This window comes from Lissotriton helveticus, chromosome 8 (assembly GCF_964261635.1).
Source record: "Lissotriton helveticus chromosome 8, aLisHel1.1, whole genome shotgun sequence".
Taxonomy (NCBI): Eukaryota; Metazoa; Chordata; class Amphibia; order Caudata; family Salamandridae; genus Lissotriton; species Lissotriton helveticus.
Window position 1 is genome coordinate 170,180,241 of NC_136069.1, and position 18,408 is coordinate 170,198,648.

The window sequence follows — 18,408 nt, forward strand, 5'->3', positions numbered from 1 at the left end:
ATGCTTTGTTGGAATTCCCTAGCTGCTCTGTCAGTGGGATCATCAAGATGGAGATTGAGATCCCCCAGTACCAAATAATTCTCCACTCGCAGCGCTGCCTCAGTAATACCCTCGAGTAGGCTCTCACTGAAACGAGCAGCAGTGCCAGGTGGCCTGTAGATCAAAAGGCCCTTCAGAGTGCAACTCCCGTTGACAGAGATAGAAAATTCCCCAACCTCACCATCCACGATCCTCGCCTGTTCTAAGTGACAGTGAAGGCCCTGTCTGGCCACAATAGCTATCCCACCGCCTCTCCCAGTTTCCCGGTCTAACCTCACCAGGGAGTAGCCCTCTGGGATAGCGTCAAGGACCTCGGGCGTGGAGTATTGGTCTAGCCACGTTTCCGTAATAAAAACCAAGTCCCAATGTTTATTAGTAAGGAGATCATGCAGATCCAAACAATGTTTCCGCAATGATCGGACATTTAGCAGACCACACACCAAGGCCTGAGGGCCCCTAGATGTCATTGTGCCCTGATTGAAGGTAAAATTGCAATGGTCACAGCCTAGAGTGTTTTCCGCCTTCATTTTATGCAGGCATGTCTCGGATTGAAGGCCCTGGAGGGCCAGCAGATCCTCACGGCTCCAGGTTAAATGCCTCGATAAAAGGCCATGGGGGATGGCCCTGGCCCGCGCCCGGCCGCGGACGGGCGCAGACGGGCTTAACTTAGGCGCAACTTCGGCGCGCCATCGTCGCGCCCGCTGCGCTCGTCCGCTGCGCTGCCTAGGGCACATCCGCCTTTTATCCCCCCCTGCGTCCAACAGCTAGAGCGCTGCAGATGGAAAGCAGGAAGTAGCTGGCTCGGACCCTCCACGCCCTCTGCTCAAACGGCGCTAGCCACCGGCGTCAGAACGAGGCGGGAGGGAGGGACGAGTCCAGCACTCTGTGATTGGTTGAAGTAACAGCCTGCTTGCTTCCCTAATGCCTCAGCAAAACAGAATGCCAAACGCAGCCAGTCCTCCAGTAAACACTGCAAAATGAAATGAGCAGCGCGAGTGCAGCGACCCACTCTCTTTCACACCAGTGCCCAGTGAGTTAAAAGCTTTTTTTTAAATTAGCGCTAGAGATGTTGCAGCATAAGCAGCATATAAGTTGTGATCACTCATACGCCGGTAGCGCAGTTAAAAGCGGTGAGGGACACTGCCACTGCCCACTTACCACGCGGAACTGCGAGATCTGGTGCCTTTTATCCCCCCCTGCGTCCAACAGCTAGAGCGCTGCAGATGGAAAGCAGGAAGTAGCTGGCTCGGACCCTCCACGCCCTCTGCTCAAACGGCGCTAGCCACCGGCGTCAGAACGAGGCGGGAGGGAGGGACGAGTCCAGCACTCTGTGATTGGTTGAAGTAACAGCCTGCTTGCTTCCCTAATGCCTCAGCAAAACAGAATGCCAAACGCAGCCAGTCCTCCAGTAAACACTGCAAAATGAAATATGCAGCGCGAGTGCAGCGACCCACTCTCTTTCACACCAGTGCCCAGTGAGTTAAAAGCTTTTTTTAAAATTAGCGCTAGAGATGTTGCAGCATAAGCAGCATATAAGTTGTGATCACTCATACGCCGGTAGCGCAGTTAAAAGCGGTGAGGGACACTGCCACTGCCCACTTACCACGCGGAACTGCGAGATCTGGTGCCTTTTATCCCCCCCTGCGTCCAACAGCTAGAGCGCTGCAGATGGAAAGCAGGAAGTAGCTGGCTCGGACCCTCCACGCCCTCTGCTCAAACGGCGCTAGCCACCGGCGTCAGAACGAGGCGGGAGGGAGGGACGAGTCCAGCACTCTGTGATTGGTTGAAGTAACAGCCTGCTTGCTTCCCTAATGCCTCAGCAAAACAGAATGCCAAACGCAGCCAGTCCTCCAGTAAACACTGCAAAATGAAATGAGCAGCGCGAGTGCAGCGACCCACTCTCTTTCACACCAGTGCCCAGTGAGTTAAAAGCTTTTTTTAAAATTAGCGCTAGAGATGTTGCAGCATAAGCAGCATATAAGTTGTGATCACTCATACGCCGGTAGCGCAGTTAAAAGCGGTGAGGGACACTGCCACTGCCCACTTACCACCACTTACCACCACTTACCACTCGCCAGCCTTCCCCCTATCTCGACAACTGGCTGTTGAATGCAGGCTAGCCTCAGGCTGTCGTCATCCACCTCCAGACTACGATGGACCTCTTGCATTCCCTAGTGTTCACTGTCAACTTGCCCAAGTCATACCTGACTCCCACTCAGATACCTCCTTACATTTTAGTTGTTCTGAACACAGTGCAGTTTCACGTGTATCCTGTTGAACGGCGAGTCCAGAATATTGAGGCTATGGTACTGATGTTTTAGCCTCTGTCTGTATTTCGATGAGGCGGACTTGGAGGCTACTGAGACTCATGGCATCCAGCAAGTGACATAAGAGCGCTGGCATATGCAGGCTTTGCAGGGGACCTAAAGTTCCAGTGAGCGCTGCATCATGGGATTCTCTTCGCCATGGCAATAAGACAGATAGTGCATTGGAGCGCTTTAAGGACTCCCGGGCTACGGGCAAGTCCTTAGGCCTGTCGGTCACTCGGCCTCCTCCGCCTTCTGCTTTTCGGTCCTTTCGTGGCCACGGAAGGGTGCCCCACCACGTTCGCAGAGCCACAGGCCGCCGCAACATCATCATCAGCGCGGACGTGGGAACCGTCGAGGCGGTTCTGGGGGCCAGCGGGCGGGTGAGTCATCTCCATTCCACAGCATCCACCGCCAAGCCTTCCTAGTCCGGAATTTGAGGCCCGTCAAATGCCAGTAGGCGGCAAAATTCGCCATCATCTCCCCCACTGGCACAACATCATCTCGGACAGTGTGTGCAGCAAATTGTCTGAAGGGGCTACTCCCTCCCCTTCGAGACCACCCCTCCAGCCATGCCACCTCAGTACCACCGCATGTCGTGGGATCACTTGGCACTTCTTCAGCAGGAAGTTGCGGCCCTCTTGGCCAAGGGGGCCATCGAGCGCGTACTGACACCAGAAGTAGGTTGTGGTTGTTACTCCCACTACTTTCTGGTTCCAAAGAAGGACAAGGGCCTGCGTCCTATCTTAGACCTTCGGAACATCAGTCGCTTCCTCCAGAAGGAGAGGTTCAAGATGCTCACACTTGCTTAGGTCTTGTCTGCCCTAGACCCGCAAGACTGAATGGTAGCGTTGGACTTGCAGAACGCGTATTTCCACATCCCCGTCCTGCTGGCCCACCGGCGATACCTGCGGTTCACGGTAGGCCACGAGAATTTTCAGTTTACCGTGCTCCCTTCGGCCTTACCAGCGGCCCACAGGTGTTCACAAAAGTGATGGCGGTGGTCGCAGCTCATCTGCTCAGGTTAGGGGTTTCAGTCTTCCCCTACCTCGTCGACTGGTTGTTGAAGGCGGGCTCGCCCCAGACAGTAGTCAGCCACCTCCAGACTACGGCCGACCTCCTGCACCTGCTGGGGTTCTCCATCAATGTGCCGAAGTCACACCTGTGCCCCTCTCAGAAGCTCCTCTTCATCGGAGCGGTTCTAGACTCTGCGCAGTTTCGGGTTTTTATCCTCCTGAACAGCGGGTTCGGGATATTCAGGCTCTGATTCCGATCTTTCAGCCTTTATCCCGAGTCTCGGTCAGGTTGACGCTGCGGCTTCTGGGGCTGATGGCCTCCTGCATCCTTCTGGTGTAGCACGCCTGGTGGCGGATGCGGGCTCTGCAGTGAGACCTGAAGTTTCAGTGGGCCCAGCATCAGGGCAACTTGTCTGACCATGTCTTGATCTCGGAGGGCACTGCAAGACAGTTGCAGTGGTGGCTCACGGACCGCGATTGGGTCAGCGGCAGATCCCTCTCCCTACCCCAACCGGAGCACGTAGTTGTGATGGACGTGTCCCTCCAGGGTTGGCGAGGCCACATGGGAGAGGCGGAGATCAGAGGCCTCTGGTCTCCGGCGGAGACCCGGCTCCACATCAACCTGTTGGAGCTCCGGGCGATTCGTCTGGCACTGAAGGCATTCCTCCCCTCTGTCCGGGGGAGTGTAGTGCAGGTATTCACGGACAACACCACCGCCATGTGGTACTGCAACAAACAAGGCGGGGTGGGGTCGTGGATCCTTTGTCAAGAGGCTCTTCGCCTTTGGCAATGGCTGGAACGCCAGGGCGTGACCCTGGTGGCTCAACACCTGGCAGGTTCTCTGAACGCCAGGGTGGACGAGCTCAGTCGTCGGTGCATGATGGATCACGAATGGCGTCTGAACTCGGACGTGGCGCAAGGCCTCTTTCAGCGATGGGGAGAGCATTGGTTAGATCTATCCGCCACCGAAGAGAACGCGCAATGTCATCAGTTCTGCGCGTTGGAATTTCCAAGGTGGCACTCGCTCGGAGACGCTTTTCGTCGCGAGTGGAGTTGCGGTCTGTTGTACGCCTTTCCGCCTATACCACTTCTGCCCAGAGTGCTGAAGAAGATCAAGCGCGACCGGGCCCAAGTCATCCTTGTGGCTCCGGACTGGGCACGAAGGTACTGGTATCCAGAGCTACTCAGTCTGTCAGTCGATCCCCCGGTTCGTCTGCCTCTTCAGGAGGACCTTCTGTCGCAGCAGCAGGGGACGGTCCTCCACCCGAACCTGTCCAGTCTCCACCTCCATGCTTGGAGATTGAGCGGCGACAGTTGAGGCCATTTGACTTGCCTCCTGAAGTTTGTAACGTCATTCTGGCAGCCAGGCGTCCCTCCACAAAGTCGGTATACGCCTGCAGGTGGAACAGATTTGTGGCATGGTGCACAGCAAAGGCTGTGGATCCCCTCAATGCCCCACTTTCTGAAGTCCTTCTCTTCCTTCTTTCTCTTGCCCAGCAGGGCTCTGCTCTGGGCACTATCAAGGGCTACCTTTCTGCCCTTTCAGCCTTTCTCAGGCTGCCTGATCAACCTTCTTTGTTCAAGTCCCCTATTGTTAATAGATTTCTTAAGGGCCTCACACACACGTTTCCTCCTGTTCCGTTTGTGATGCCTCAGTGGGACTTGAACCTGGTTCTTACCTTTCTGATGTGCGCTCCCTTTGAGCCACTTCACAACTGTCCTCTTTGCCTTCTGACCTTGAAGACTGCTTTCCTGGTTGCCATCACCTCTGCCAGGAGAGTGAGTGAGCTCCAGGCCCTTTCTTGTACCCCACCTTTCCTTTCTGTCCATCCGGACAAAGTGGTGCTGCGTACCAAACCTTCTTTCCTGCCCAAGGTTGTCACGGCATTCCACATCGGGCAGTCTATCACCTTGCCAACCTTCTTCCCGCCACCGCATCCCTCTAAAGAGGAAGAGCGGCTCCACCGTCTGGACCCAAAACGTGCGCTCTCATTCTACTTGGATCGTACACGCCAGTTCCGGGTGGATGACCAACTCTTTGTTGGTTACGTGGGCGCGAAGGAGGGGAAAGCGGTGCACAAGAGGACCATCTCCCGGTGGATCATCCTGTGTATCCAGGCATGCTACTCCTTGGCTAGGAAGGAGCCTCCTGCTGGATTGCGGGCTCATTCTACCCGAGCCACGGCGATTACCACTGCCCTGGGCCGGGGAGTGCCTTTACAAGACATCTGTCAGGCAGCTATGTGGGCCTCGCTGCACACGTTCGCAAGACACTACTGCCTGGACAGCCAAGTCCGGAGGGATGGCTTCTTTGGCCGTTCCGTCCTCCGGGACTTTCTGGTGTGATTTTGGTTCGCAGACCCACCACCGGGGTTGGTATTGCTGGGGTATCTATTCTAAGGTAAGGAATCTAATACTAACGTGTCTCTTTCAGATGCACAAGTTACTACTTGTGTAACGATATATCTGTAAGAGACATTAGTTAGTATTAGATTCTTTACCGACCCACCCATCCTCCCCGTTCTGCGAACCAATATCTAGGGTTAGGGTTGTCCCCTTTCAGGGCCCTAGTTTCAATGGCACCAGTGTTGGTTTTTAACATGGCTCTGTGTTTCTGGCGCGGAAAAGCTGTGTCTAAGAACTGACGTCAGCACGTGGAGGTGGCGTCTAAGTACTCCGACGACGTCATCACGGCGCCCACGACGCCGACGACGGACGCGGAGCCGCAGACGACACCTACCGACGCGCAAGGGTACTGCTACGCAAAAATTTTCGGGTCCAGTCTGACGCCTGGGGATATTCTAAGGTAAGGAATCTAATACTAACTAATGTCTCTTACAGATATATCGTTACACAAGTAGTAACTTGTGCCATAGAGAAAGTAGGCCTAAGGGCCTTGCCTTAGTAGCCTATCTATGTCCTTTTGTAAAAAGGACCAAATTCCAGAAGGTAGCCAATCAGCTACCACCTCCCTCTAGAACCTTCCTGTCAGGAGCCTCAGTCTCTCAGATTTTCTACCGCACGTTGTGCTAGGGAGTCTCCCCCTGAGTTCTCCTCAGGTTTTACTTTATCTCTTTTCCTCACAGAATTTGGATATTTCTATCAAAAACCAACTATGGCTGACCAGCAGAAGAAGGGTCTCTTCAGGGCATGCTCTTCCTGTGGTAAGAAGAGGCTCCACGTCGATGACAAGCATGAAACCTGTCTGTACTGTCTTTATCCAGACCATTCTCCCAAAGAGTGTAGAATTTGTACAACCTTTTCTACAAAAACACTGAAAGACAGAGAAGGTAGACTGCTGCTCTGGTTGAACAGGCTTAAATCCAGAGACACCTTGGAGTCTTCAGAGGACGGTGAGATGGCTTCAGTTTCCTCTAAAATATCCTTGAAGAGGCCAAGGGTTACTTCCCCTAGCCCTACAGACGTTCCTCCTAAAAAGACTACAAGAAAGTCTTCAGAGGAAACATCTACAATGTCTGACAAGGAGGTTCCTGCCTTCAGGAAGCCTGCGCAGTCGTCGTCGACGGGCTCGTCGACGCTACCATCAGCGCTAAAGAAAACTGTCTCTGTCTATGTATCCACATCGACGACGACGGTATCGACGACAATGGCGTCGTCAGCATTTTCATCGATGACGACGACTACTCCATCGTCGACGGCAGGTAAGCCGGTGCCGTAGATTGTTCTCATTAAGAAGCACTCGACGTTGATCAAAATCCCACCGTCGACGACGACATCGTCGAAACCAAAACCGTCGACCTCCACGCCGTCGACGAAGACATCGACGACGGTAAAAACATCTTCGGCGACGAAGACACCGTCGACGAGCGTGCCATCGACGACAGTGACGACGAAGACACCGTCAACGAGCACACCGTCGATGATGCTGTCGACGAGAGTACCGTCGACGACGATACCGTCGACGAAATCACCATTGCCAATCGAAACCCAGTCGACGACGACACCGTCGACGACGCCACCACAAACGCTCTGGAAACAATCCGGCTTAATTTCCACACAGCCGTCGACGATTGCACCAGCAAAAAGAAGTAAAATACCCATTACACCGGATTTAACCTCTCCAGGCAGGGTGCACAAATCACCACCAGCTTGTTTGCTACAAAGTGAGGACTCTGACGACGATCAATACGATCAGGCCACCAGTCCATCAGATCTCATAGTCAAGTGCCAAAGCACTGATGATGAAGGCGACGACGTGGTTTGTACGGAAGAGTCTGTACATACACAGGTTCAAACGCACGTCACACCGATGGTATACCTCCCGGTGTCTATAGTGTCAGACCTACAATTCCTGATACAAGACGATAAACAGCGCTTCCCTGAATCGTCCTCAGCCCCATCAACAGAGAAGAATCCACCTACTCCAGGGCAGACCACATCCTCAAGACCTAGACAGTCACCTTTGGTGGTCCGTCCAGAAAGGGAACAAGTTCACCATGTCCCGTCTTCTGACGACGAGGACGAAGGACCGGAAGAAGGGGAGGTACAGGACGACCAGTCAGACCACAGAGACTATGAGGACTACATCGCTCCTTCCCCAGCCACACCTGAGCCCACTACATCAGATTCGCCGCCAGCGGATATTGGCGGTTTACACAATTTTGGTGGAGAGAGCGGCCTCAAGATTCCATATGTCATACTAAACCAGATTCCGTGGTTACCCAAGCGGCCCAAAAGAACTCTAGGAATCCATCATCCCCTTTGTCAGCTCCACCGGACAAGGAGGGCAGGAAACTAGACGGAATTGGCAAACGATTCTCTACTACATCGGCCATGACCATTAAGGTAGCTAATGCCATCGCGCTGCTAGGCCGTTACAACAGATAACTGTGGGAGGATATTGCACCATACCATACAGAACTGCCTGATGATCTCAAGGAGGAAGTCCAATCACTCCTTAAAGAAGGCCAAACATCGGCATCAGAGCTCATTGACTGTGCTGTAGACGTGGCAATGACCGGCTTCAGACAGCTGGCGGGAGCCGCGGTCTTGAGAAGACAAGGCTGGCTGAAAGCCACATCCTTGCGTCAAGAAGTCCTGACAAAGGTCCTCGATATGCCATATGATAGCCAGCACCTCTTTGGCGAGAAGATCGACGAGGCCTTACAAACCATCAAAAAGGATACTGATACGGCACGAGCACTGGGCACATTACAATTTAAAAGCCAGTCCTTTCGAGGGAGCAGGGGCAGAGGTCAGCCATCTTACAGAGGATCGTACCAAAGCAAATCCTCTTACTCTTATAGCCAAGGCCGATCGCAGTACCAACAGCGACAACAGCCACAGGGCCGCCAGACCTCGTACGGAAGGTCTAACTACAGGGGAAAAACCCAGAGAAAGGCCACTGGCGGACGCCAATGACCGTTTCCTCCAGCCAGTCCGTCTACCATCTCGTTCTTTCAAACTTGGAGGAAAACTAACACACTTCCTCCACAATTGGAGATCAATAACTACAGATCGGTGGGTACTCCAATTGATCCAATTTGGACACTCACTGGAATTCAACTCAATTCCCCCAACAACTCCTCGCCAACTTCAACACAGGCATGTACGATTACTCCTTCAAGAGGTATCTTCCATGTTGAAGAAAGGAGCAATAGAACGAGTCCCTTCAGTTCAAAAAGGGAAGGGATTCTATTCCCGCTTCTTTCTCATACGGAAGAAGGCGAAGAAATGGAGGCCCATTCTAGACCTCAGGGCACTCAATACATTCTTGAAGAGTCAATCGTTCCGCATGGTGACTATCCAAGAGATCTTAGGGTCGCTGGAGGAGGGAGACTTCATGACGTCTTTAGACCTGCAAGACGCGTATTACCACATCCCGATCCACAAACGCCACAGGAAATTCCTCAGATTTGCAGTCGCAGGTCAGCACTACCAATTCTGCGTCCTCCCATTTGGCCTCAAATCGGCACCTCGAATTTTCACCAAGTGCCTCTCCCCTGTGGCAGCTTTCCTACGACAACATGGACACCAGGTCTTCCCTTACCTGGACGACTGGCTGGTGAAAGCACCATCTTTGACAGACGCAGCCGAGTCCTCCAACGCCTGTCTCAATCTTTTCCAGCACCTGGGTTTGACACTCAATTTCCAAAAATCTGCCTTACAACCTTCCCGAGTTCTCACCTTTCTCGGGGCAACCTTGAATACGAAATGCTCAAAAGCATTCCCATCACAAGAAAGGACACACAAACTTATCTCGCTGGCTACCGCAGTGACCTCGAAGGCATCCCTACGGGTCCGCACTTTCAAGTCCCTCCTGGGGATGATGTCCTCGTGTATCCGGCTTGTCCCACACTGCCGGCGCAAAATGCGCCAGTGGACCCAGAGCACGGGCTCTTTCGACGATCACATTGTCATCACTCAGCAGATCACGAAAGCCTTGCTATGGTGGACGTCGCCCAGGAACCTCTCGCAAGGTCTACCATTCGTGCTGCCTGCAACTCCACACGTCATAACTACGGATGCCTCCCTCGAGGGATGGGGAGCGGTCCTTCAAGAATTGCAGATCAGCGGCAAATGGACGGACCAGGAACGACAGCTCCACATCAACCTCCTCGCACTAAGAGCAGTCTTTCTATCTCTACAAGCCTTCCTCCCGCGTATCAGGAACTCCACATTGCTTGTCAGAACCGACAACACCACAACAATGCATTACCTGAACAAGCAGGGAGGAACGCGTTGGCTAACACTATCTCGCGAATCGCAAAAAATTTGGAACTGGCTTGTGCTCCAGAATATCACCCTAACAGCGGAGTATGTCCCAGTCAAGGACAACCTCATAGCAGACGCTCTGAGCAGACGGAGATCGCTGTCCCACGAGTGGGAACTCGAACAAACAGTGCTGAACCACATCTTTTCAGAATGGGGAAGACCGCAGATAGACCTCTTTGCCACCAGGGAGAACGCCAAATGCCGCAACTTCGCAAGTTGGCATCCCCAATCGCGGTCCCTCGGAAATACATTTTCCATCGCCTGGCGCAACGTGTTTGCGTACGCATTTCCCCCATTTCCCCTGATCCCAAGAGTCCTTCGGAAAATGAAGACGGAACACTGCACCCTAATTCTGATTGCACCGTTCTGGCCGAGGCAGCACTGGTTCACGGACCTCCATCGCCTTTCAGTCCAACCTCCAATCCGTCTAAGCCAACATCCGTCTCTTCTCACGATGTCCAAAGGCCAAGTACTTCATCCGAGCCTGAACTCACTCAAATTATTTGATATTTTTGATATTTATGTATTTTTATAAAGCGCGAACATTCGCTCCCAGGGGAGCATCTTGGCGCTAAGCTTGCGAACAGTAGGTTGATGAAAAATGAAGCAGGTGAAAGGATGAGACTAAATGGCTGCCAGTACGGAGGTATCTGATTGTTTGTACACCCATGTCTTGAGGAGTTTTCTGAAAAGACCCTCCTTTTCAATCAGTCTGAGGCTAACTGGTAGGTTATTCCATGCCTTGGCTGCCAAGACAGTGAAAGTTTTCCCACCCTTGGTTTGATATTTAAATCTGAGAATCAGGATGAGGTTTGTCCCAGATGATCTCAGACATCGCGGAGGATTATAACGCACAAAACGATGTGTAAAGTAGCGGGGACCTGTGTTTTGCATAGATTTAAAAACGGTAAGAAGCAATTTAAAAAGAATTCTTTTGTGCAATGGGAGCCAATGCAGAGCTCTTAATGCTGCTGAAGCTGATGACCTTCTGGGAAGTTGTAGGACCAGTCTCGCCGCTGCATGTTGTATACTCTGCAGCTTCTTAAGGGTGGACTTTTTCACACCAGCCATTAATCCATTGCAGTAATCAAGTCGGGAGAGTATTAAGGCTACCGCGACTGATTTTCTAGCTGCAATGGGGAGGAAATCAAAGAATTTTTTCAGTGATTTAATGAGACCAAAACAGCGTCCAGCCGTAATCCTGATGTGGTCATCGAAAGAGAGAAGTGAATCAAATTGCACACCTAGATTCCGAGCTGATGCTACTGCACTAGGGGGGGCTTCCGATCCCATGGGCCACCAGTCTTTCGGACAGAAAGATAGATCTTTACCCAACGGTATAATTTCTGTCTTCGCACTATTGCATTGAAGATGGTTTTTGTTCAACCATTGAAAAACATCCGATAGGCAGGTTTTAAAACGAAGGTCTGCATCTGGCCATTTTTTATCGATGGTAACGACAAGTTGTGTATCGTCGGCATAGGACGTGACAAGGATCCCATGAGATTCTATCACAGCGAGAAGGGGGGCCATATAGATATTAAAAAAAAGAGGGCTTAATATGGACCCCTGAGGTACTCCTGATGAAATTAATTTTTCGCTGGATAGATAGGGACCCAAAGACACAGTCTGGGACCTATTGGATAGGAACGAAATTACCCATGCCAAGGCTGTGTCTGTCACGCCAATCTCTCGCATTCTGTTAATCAGGATGGCATGCGAGATGGTGTCGAATGCTGCTGTCAAGTCAAGCAGGACGAGGACTGTCTGTCTTCCCTCATCCTGCAGAAACCTGACAGAATCAGCTAGTTCGATCAAGGCTGTTTCAGTTGAATGGCCGGAACGAAATCCCGACTGCTGAGGATGCAGAACATTATGGGCCTCTACAAATGTTTTGAGCTCATCGTGTACTAGCCGTTCCATGATTTTACTTAGAACAGGCAGCAAGGAAATGGGACGCATATTGCTAAGATCCGTGGGCGATTTATTCTGTTTCTTCATCAGAGGCTTTACAGTGGCCTTCTTCCAATCATTCGGCACTAGCCCAGATTCAAAAGATGCATTGATGAGACTATTTATGTAAGGATTTACTGTCTCTATCAAGTGATGTAAAATGATAGGGGGACATGGATCAGTGGGGGCTCCAGATTTACAAGCCAAAATTGCCTTGCTTGTTTGTTGGAGGGAAACCGGTTTAAAAGCAGAGAGCAGAAGGTGGTTGTCAGCAATCTCTGGGAAGTTGGTCGGAGGGGGAGGAAAGTGCATCTGAATACTGACTATTTTATCTTCAAAGAAGTCTGCGATTTGATTACACAGGCTCTCTGAAGGAGGAATTTCGGGCATAGTGGCTTTAGGATGGGTAAAAGATTTGACAATTTTAAAAACTGTTTTTTGGTTATGTTGAGCTTCATTTATAACCCTAGTAAAATAGTCCTTTTTTGCTGATTTAATATTTATCGGCATGGCTCCTGAGTACAGAGAGTTCTACCAACTAGACATTCCGCAGGAGTGCAAGGATGTTCTCGCAAAAGCAACAGCAGATAGCACAAATAAGACCTATTCCTTAAAATGGAAACGCTTTTGCATCTGGTGTAGGGACAAAGGTCTCCATCCATTTCGAGTTACCCCAGAGCAGTTGCTTCCATACCTCTTACAACTGGCACAATCGGGTCTTGCGCATGCTTCTATCAGAGTGCACTTAGCAGCAATCTCCCGGTTTACAAGAACTTCAAAAGGACCCTCTCTCTGGTCCCACAGGTTAATAAAACAATTCCTTAAAGGGCTCTACAGATCCTTTCCTCGTCCAAGGAGAGTTCCACCATCATGACATCTCAACGTGGTGCTCAACCAGCTGATAAAGCACCCCTTTGAGCCCATCCACAGGGCTGTTATCAAATACATCTCCTGGAAAACAGCCCTCCTACTTGCTCTGACCTCAGCCAGGAGGGTCAGCGAACTACAGGCTCTTTCCATACAAAATCATTTCATGCAGTTCAAGGAAAATAGAGTGATTTTAAGAACTAATGCTCGATTAGTTCCTAAAGTCCCGTCGGACTTCCACCTTAATGAAGCTCTGGTCCTCCGTTCATTTTTCCCAAATCCCAGCACTGCAGCGGAAAAATCCCTGCACTCTCTGGATCTAAAGAGGTGTCTCAAGTTTTACCTAGACAAAACAAAGCACTTCAGAAAAACTAATCAGCTTTTCATCGCCTTCAGCAGACCTAGAAAAGGCATTCCACTTTCCAAACAAAGTATCTCACGATGGATATCTTCTGCAATTGCTTTTTGCCACGACAAGGCCGGACGGCCATTACATTCCAAGGTGAGAGCTCACTCTACAAGAGCTGTGTCCACATCAGCGGCGCTACTCGCTGGAGTGCCGATACTGGACATTTGCAGGGCGGCGACCTGGAAATCGCCGCATACCTTCACCAGGCATTACTGCCTGGATACGGAACTGATGCAGGATGCAGCTGTGGGCCAGGCTGTGCTTCGCCACCTATTCCAGTGAGGTGAGCCTTCCTCCTTCCCACCATCCCTCACTGGTATGCACATTTATTTACTTACCTCTTGTTACTTGTTGATGGTTCTTAATTGCATGATATGTTTTATCTCAGACTGCTTATGCTGTTCCATCAGAAATGTGCATAATGTATTGCTTGCTACTCTGATTCAGGCATGTGAATCTATGAAAGACACCCATAATACTGGATAAGAAATGCGCTACTTACCTGTAACAGCAGTTATCCAGTATTGGTGTCTTTCATAGATTCACATGCAACCCTCCCGCCTCCCCTGGAAGGTCTCACCTCTCTCTCTCTAACATGTATTACGCCTACCTAGCTTGGTGCGTACGAAAATCTGAGAGACTGAGGCTCCTGACAGGAAGGTTCTAGAGGGAGGTGGTAGCTGATTGGCTACCTTCTGGAATTTGGTCCTTTTTACAAAAGGACATAGATAGGCTATTAAGGCAAGGCCCTTAGGCCTACTTTCTCTATGTATGTCTATATGACATTACTTTTCTATGTACCGGGGACTCCCGTCTCGACGACGGGGAATGATTCAGGCATGTGAATCTATGAAAGACACCAATACTGGATAACTGCTGTTACAGGTAAGTAACGCATTTCTTGCTTGAGGAAGATGACCCAGACATTGAAGAGAATAGCACTCGGTTGGTACACTCCGAAGCTCTTTGAGGCAGAGAAAGTGTTGGGAACGAAAATGTAGCCAGATGGCTATGTCTGTGTTGGACTAAGAGGGATGGGATAGGACTTCTGTCTATGCAGGATTAGTGATGCATCTCAAATAGGATGACACAGAGGGGTTGCTGTACTATGGAAGGGGGAAGGGCTTGAGACTAAAATGAGACTGAGTACACTAGGGATTCGAAGGATGGCAAGAGTGGGTGAGGCAAAAGATAAAGCATGCAGTACAGGCTATACTTCAGCCACAGCGGTAAATGTACTCAGAACTCCCTCAAATATAATCTGAGTAAATTAAGTGATCTGTGTGTACAAGTAAAAGCGCAGTCATGCCCAACATACTGTCATGATACCAGGGAAGCAGTGCAGGGCATAATGCACGCTTTCCCATGTTGCTAAATGCCCTCAAGGGTTACTAGGTTTGTTGAATAAGTTAATTGGGTGGGGAGGACAATTTTATTGGGGCAACATATGCTAGAAGTGTGGGGGAGGGAAGTTGGGGGACCAGAGGATATGTACTAAATTAAGTTTGCTACAAATGTGTGCATTTGTCGTAAGGAGACCTGGATAGGACAGACTCAACCACCTTGATGAGCAACCCACCTAAAGAGCTGTACCACGTCTGTGAGAAGTTGGCCTGATATATGATGCTCACTAGTTCTAGTGATCACCTTGTATCAGTCCAAACAACCCTTATGGTGATTGGTTGTAAGTCAACCTTATAGACCAGCTATCCTAATGGTAGCATGGACAGAGCAGTCTTAGGCTAAACTCTTTTGGCATGTGAAGCCAGCTGTTTTACCACAATATAACCCCTTGAATACCAGATGAAAGGACACCACACAGGTTGTTATGAAAATAAACAGTATATTTATTAATAACAACACCTCTGAACTCTTTATGAGGTCAGAGGGCTAAGCACATGACAATCTCTTACGAAAAATACAACAAGTTGCACAAAATTACAATGGTGCCCTAGGGGCACGACAAACCATATACTAAGTAAGTGGAATGTGAAAGTCGATAAAAGGAATGGAGCTGTCCAGAGGCTGTAGGATCGATGGGACCACGCTACACTAACTTCAGGTAAGTAATAGGAGGCCCACGGAACGCGTGTGCAGAGTGGGAACTCACACGCGAGATGCGTAACAGCGTCTATGGACAGTACAGTTCAAGTTAAAGGTAAGTACGGACAATCCTGACTAGGTAGGACAACAACGACTGTGGAATTGGACACCAGGACAGTTAGACTACCCTTGAGCACCGAAATGCTCTTGTTACCTCACCCACGGGCTGCGGGTGCATAGGTGCCAAAGTGTGTTGGGTTCTCGCGTTGAAGTCAATGGAGCCTGAACGAAAAGACGCTGCAGGCGACCAGGAGGAAGATGTCCGGTGCGATCCAAGGGTGAATCGGTGAAGAAGAGGACCTGAAAGCAGAGGGGACAGTGTTCAAAGTCACTAGCCAGTGACCGGTGTGGAACAAGGAAGGAACCAGGTGCTGTCGTCGCGATCAGGTGAAAAGTGGACGCTTGACTCTGCATCCACGTGGACCAAGAGGCGTCTTCGACGACCAAGATGGAGGCACGAGCTGTCCCACGCAGGCTCTCGCTGTCGGCGGTGTCCGATCCGGGATTGGAGTCAACAGGCCTTGGCAAAGGCAACCCACGCGGTGAAGGGAAAAGACGTCTGGTGCGGACTTGGAGAGTCCGGGGTGCCCCTCTTTTGGAAGGGAGCAAGGGCCAGTCTGGAGCAACCAGACCAGCAGCAAAGATTCAAAGGTTCGTCGTCTAGGAGGCCACTAGCCAGCCCGCAAGTGACCAGACAACGCGTCGAGCAGCAAACAAGCAGAAGGGCCCCACGCAAATCTCGTGGAGGCTGGAGGGCTGGTCTTCGGTGCAGGAGCTGCTCGGGGCTGGGGCTTCTCAGTCCCCAAAGCACTTGGTCGAGTTTACCTCGGGAGTCGTGCTGGAAGCGAAGTGCAGCTTCTTCCAAGATGGCCGGTCCCACGTGTCTCGTCGCACCCACGGATCTCAGCTGTGCTGCAGATGTAGGTTGAGGTAGGAGAGGTCTGGGAATCCGGGTCTCGTCGGGCTCTGAAGTCTGCATCCTCGAGGCAAGACGACAAAGGGAAGCCGCTGGACGCTTGATGGTGCCTGCAGTTGCAGGGTGGACACTCCTTGTCCACAAGGGAGATTCTTCAGTCTTCTGTGGAGCAGAACGTCGAAGGCCAGAGTTTCTTCTTGTTGAATAGTTCAGGATAATCTAATTTGGAATGGGACCAGCTCCTACCTTTATTCTCCTAAAGGGGGCTGCACTACTGACTAGGTCCCTCCCCTGGGTGGGACCAGGAAGGGGGGTGGCTACACCCCCTATCCTTTGTCCGGTTTCGCGCCAGAGCTGGGGCAGGGATGCCCCAGCAACTGGTTTGAACCGGTGTATGCACAGGACACCTTGTGTGCCCCAGGCATGTCTCATTCCTTTCAGGCCTCCCTACCTCAATACACATAATCCTGTCTGGTGTGGTGCTAGCACCTCCCAAGGCAGGAAACCCTTTGTCTAAGCCATCCTTGCTGGAAGGACTCCCAGCAGCAGGAGGTCAGACTTGTGTCTGTGGTGGCAGCATCCATTTTGTGATGCTGAGGCTCGAGTTGGGGTTCACAGTTACAATCATGTCGTGTCCCTCTAGGAGGGTGGAATGCTACCCCCTTCGCCAGAATTGACGAGGGGGTAGTATTCCAAATCGTATGACACCTTACTCGACATGTTTTGATAATGTTATACCAGAGTTAGCATTTAACCGCGAGGTTGATAATGCACTTAAGAGTATATGGTATAGCGTTATCATGGAACAGCTATTAGGACTTGGTTCCGCAAGCTGCAAACGGGCTCAGCTCATGCTAGAGCACCATCTCACATAATTCCAAGCACTCTGCCTTCAGGATTGATAAGGCCTTCCATAGGAGTGACTGATAGGAATATATGTGTCCATTTTAGGGTTAGATATAGGTATCCTATATCTATAGCAAAGGGTGATTACACCACCTTGCCCCAGCTGTCATGCAGCCAGTTGTGTCAGTTTTAAATGGCCAGCCAGGGTTGGCATAATACATGCTTCAGCCCCTGGTAGGCCCTGGGTACACCTATGCCCTGGATACCTAAGGTATACTGTACAGGGACTGATAAGGTGGCCCAGTACCAATTGGTAAATGCACCTAAAGTACATTGTTGTCAATTTAGAGAGAGAACAGCTAGGCTGTGGGTCTGATTAGCAGGCCCACAGCCAGGGAAAGTCGTAAACCAGTGAAGCAAAAAGCAAAAATCTGGGGTGACCATAGGATTGCAGACCCCACTCTCCTACAACGTCGTATTATGTAATGTAATTGCCTTAATAGCAAAGTTAGGAAAGGAGCTTTCATGCAATATGCAAATAAAAGTATGGCAATATTGGACAGGTCTATGCTTTTGATCACAGTAAATCATTTGAGCAACTATCTACATAATTCTCCCTACTTAAAAAGTAATTTTTCAACTCTTTGCATATGTAACAGACATTGATAAACTAAAGGTTGTTCCAGAATTGAAGCCCCTGAAGCCTAAGGTTTCTATGGAGCAAATTGACAAAAGAGCATATCTAGAATATAAAGGTTATTATTCAATACACAAGACCCTGTAAACCACTATGGAACAAATGGTAGTAAGAGTTGTGGAGGCTAGATGACGATAAATGGACTGAGTGAAAGGCGGGCCATCACACTCTGGTTATCCCTTCCTTGCTCATGCTGACCAAATTTAAATATTTCCGTGGAGCCTATTTTCACCCAGCTAGAATCTGGCAAATAGCAAGGACTCCAACCCCAAATCGCTGGTGGTGGTGTTCTTTCATACAATAGGGGAATATCTTGAGGTTGCTAAATACTGAAATACATATACACCAGACAACAGGAGGGGTGCTGGGCTACCCAATTGTGCTAGACCACAAAGTAGCAGTACTAGCTGTGATGTGCGCCAACATTTGCTGTGGGCTACTTGGTGGCCAAGAGAGGCTTGGAACGCTATTGTAGCCGATGAAAAACTGTCTGGGGGCTTTGGTGAGTGGCACAGTCTAGT

At 50.5% G+C, this 18,408-nt stretch overlaps 1 protein-coding gene across 4 annotated transcripts in view; it reads left to right on the forward strand.

Annotated features, from left to right (window-relative positions):
• Positions 1–18,408, forward strand: part of BRWD1 (bromodomain and WD repeat domain containing 1) — a 2,464,655-nt gene that overhangs the window by 360,940 nt on the left and 2,085,307 nt on the right. The window lies entirely within an intron of this gene.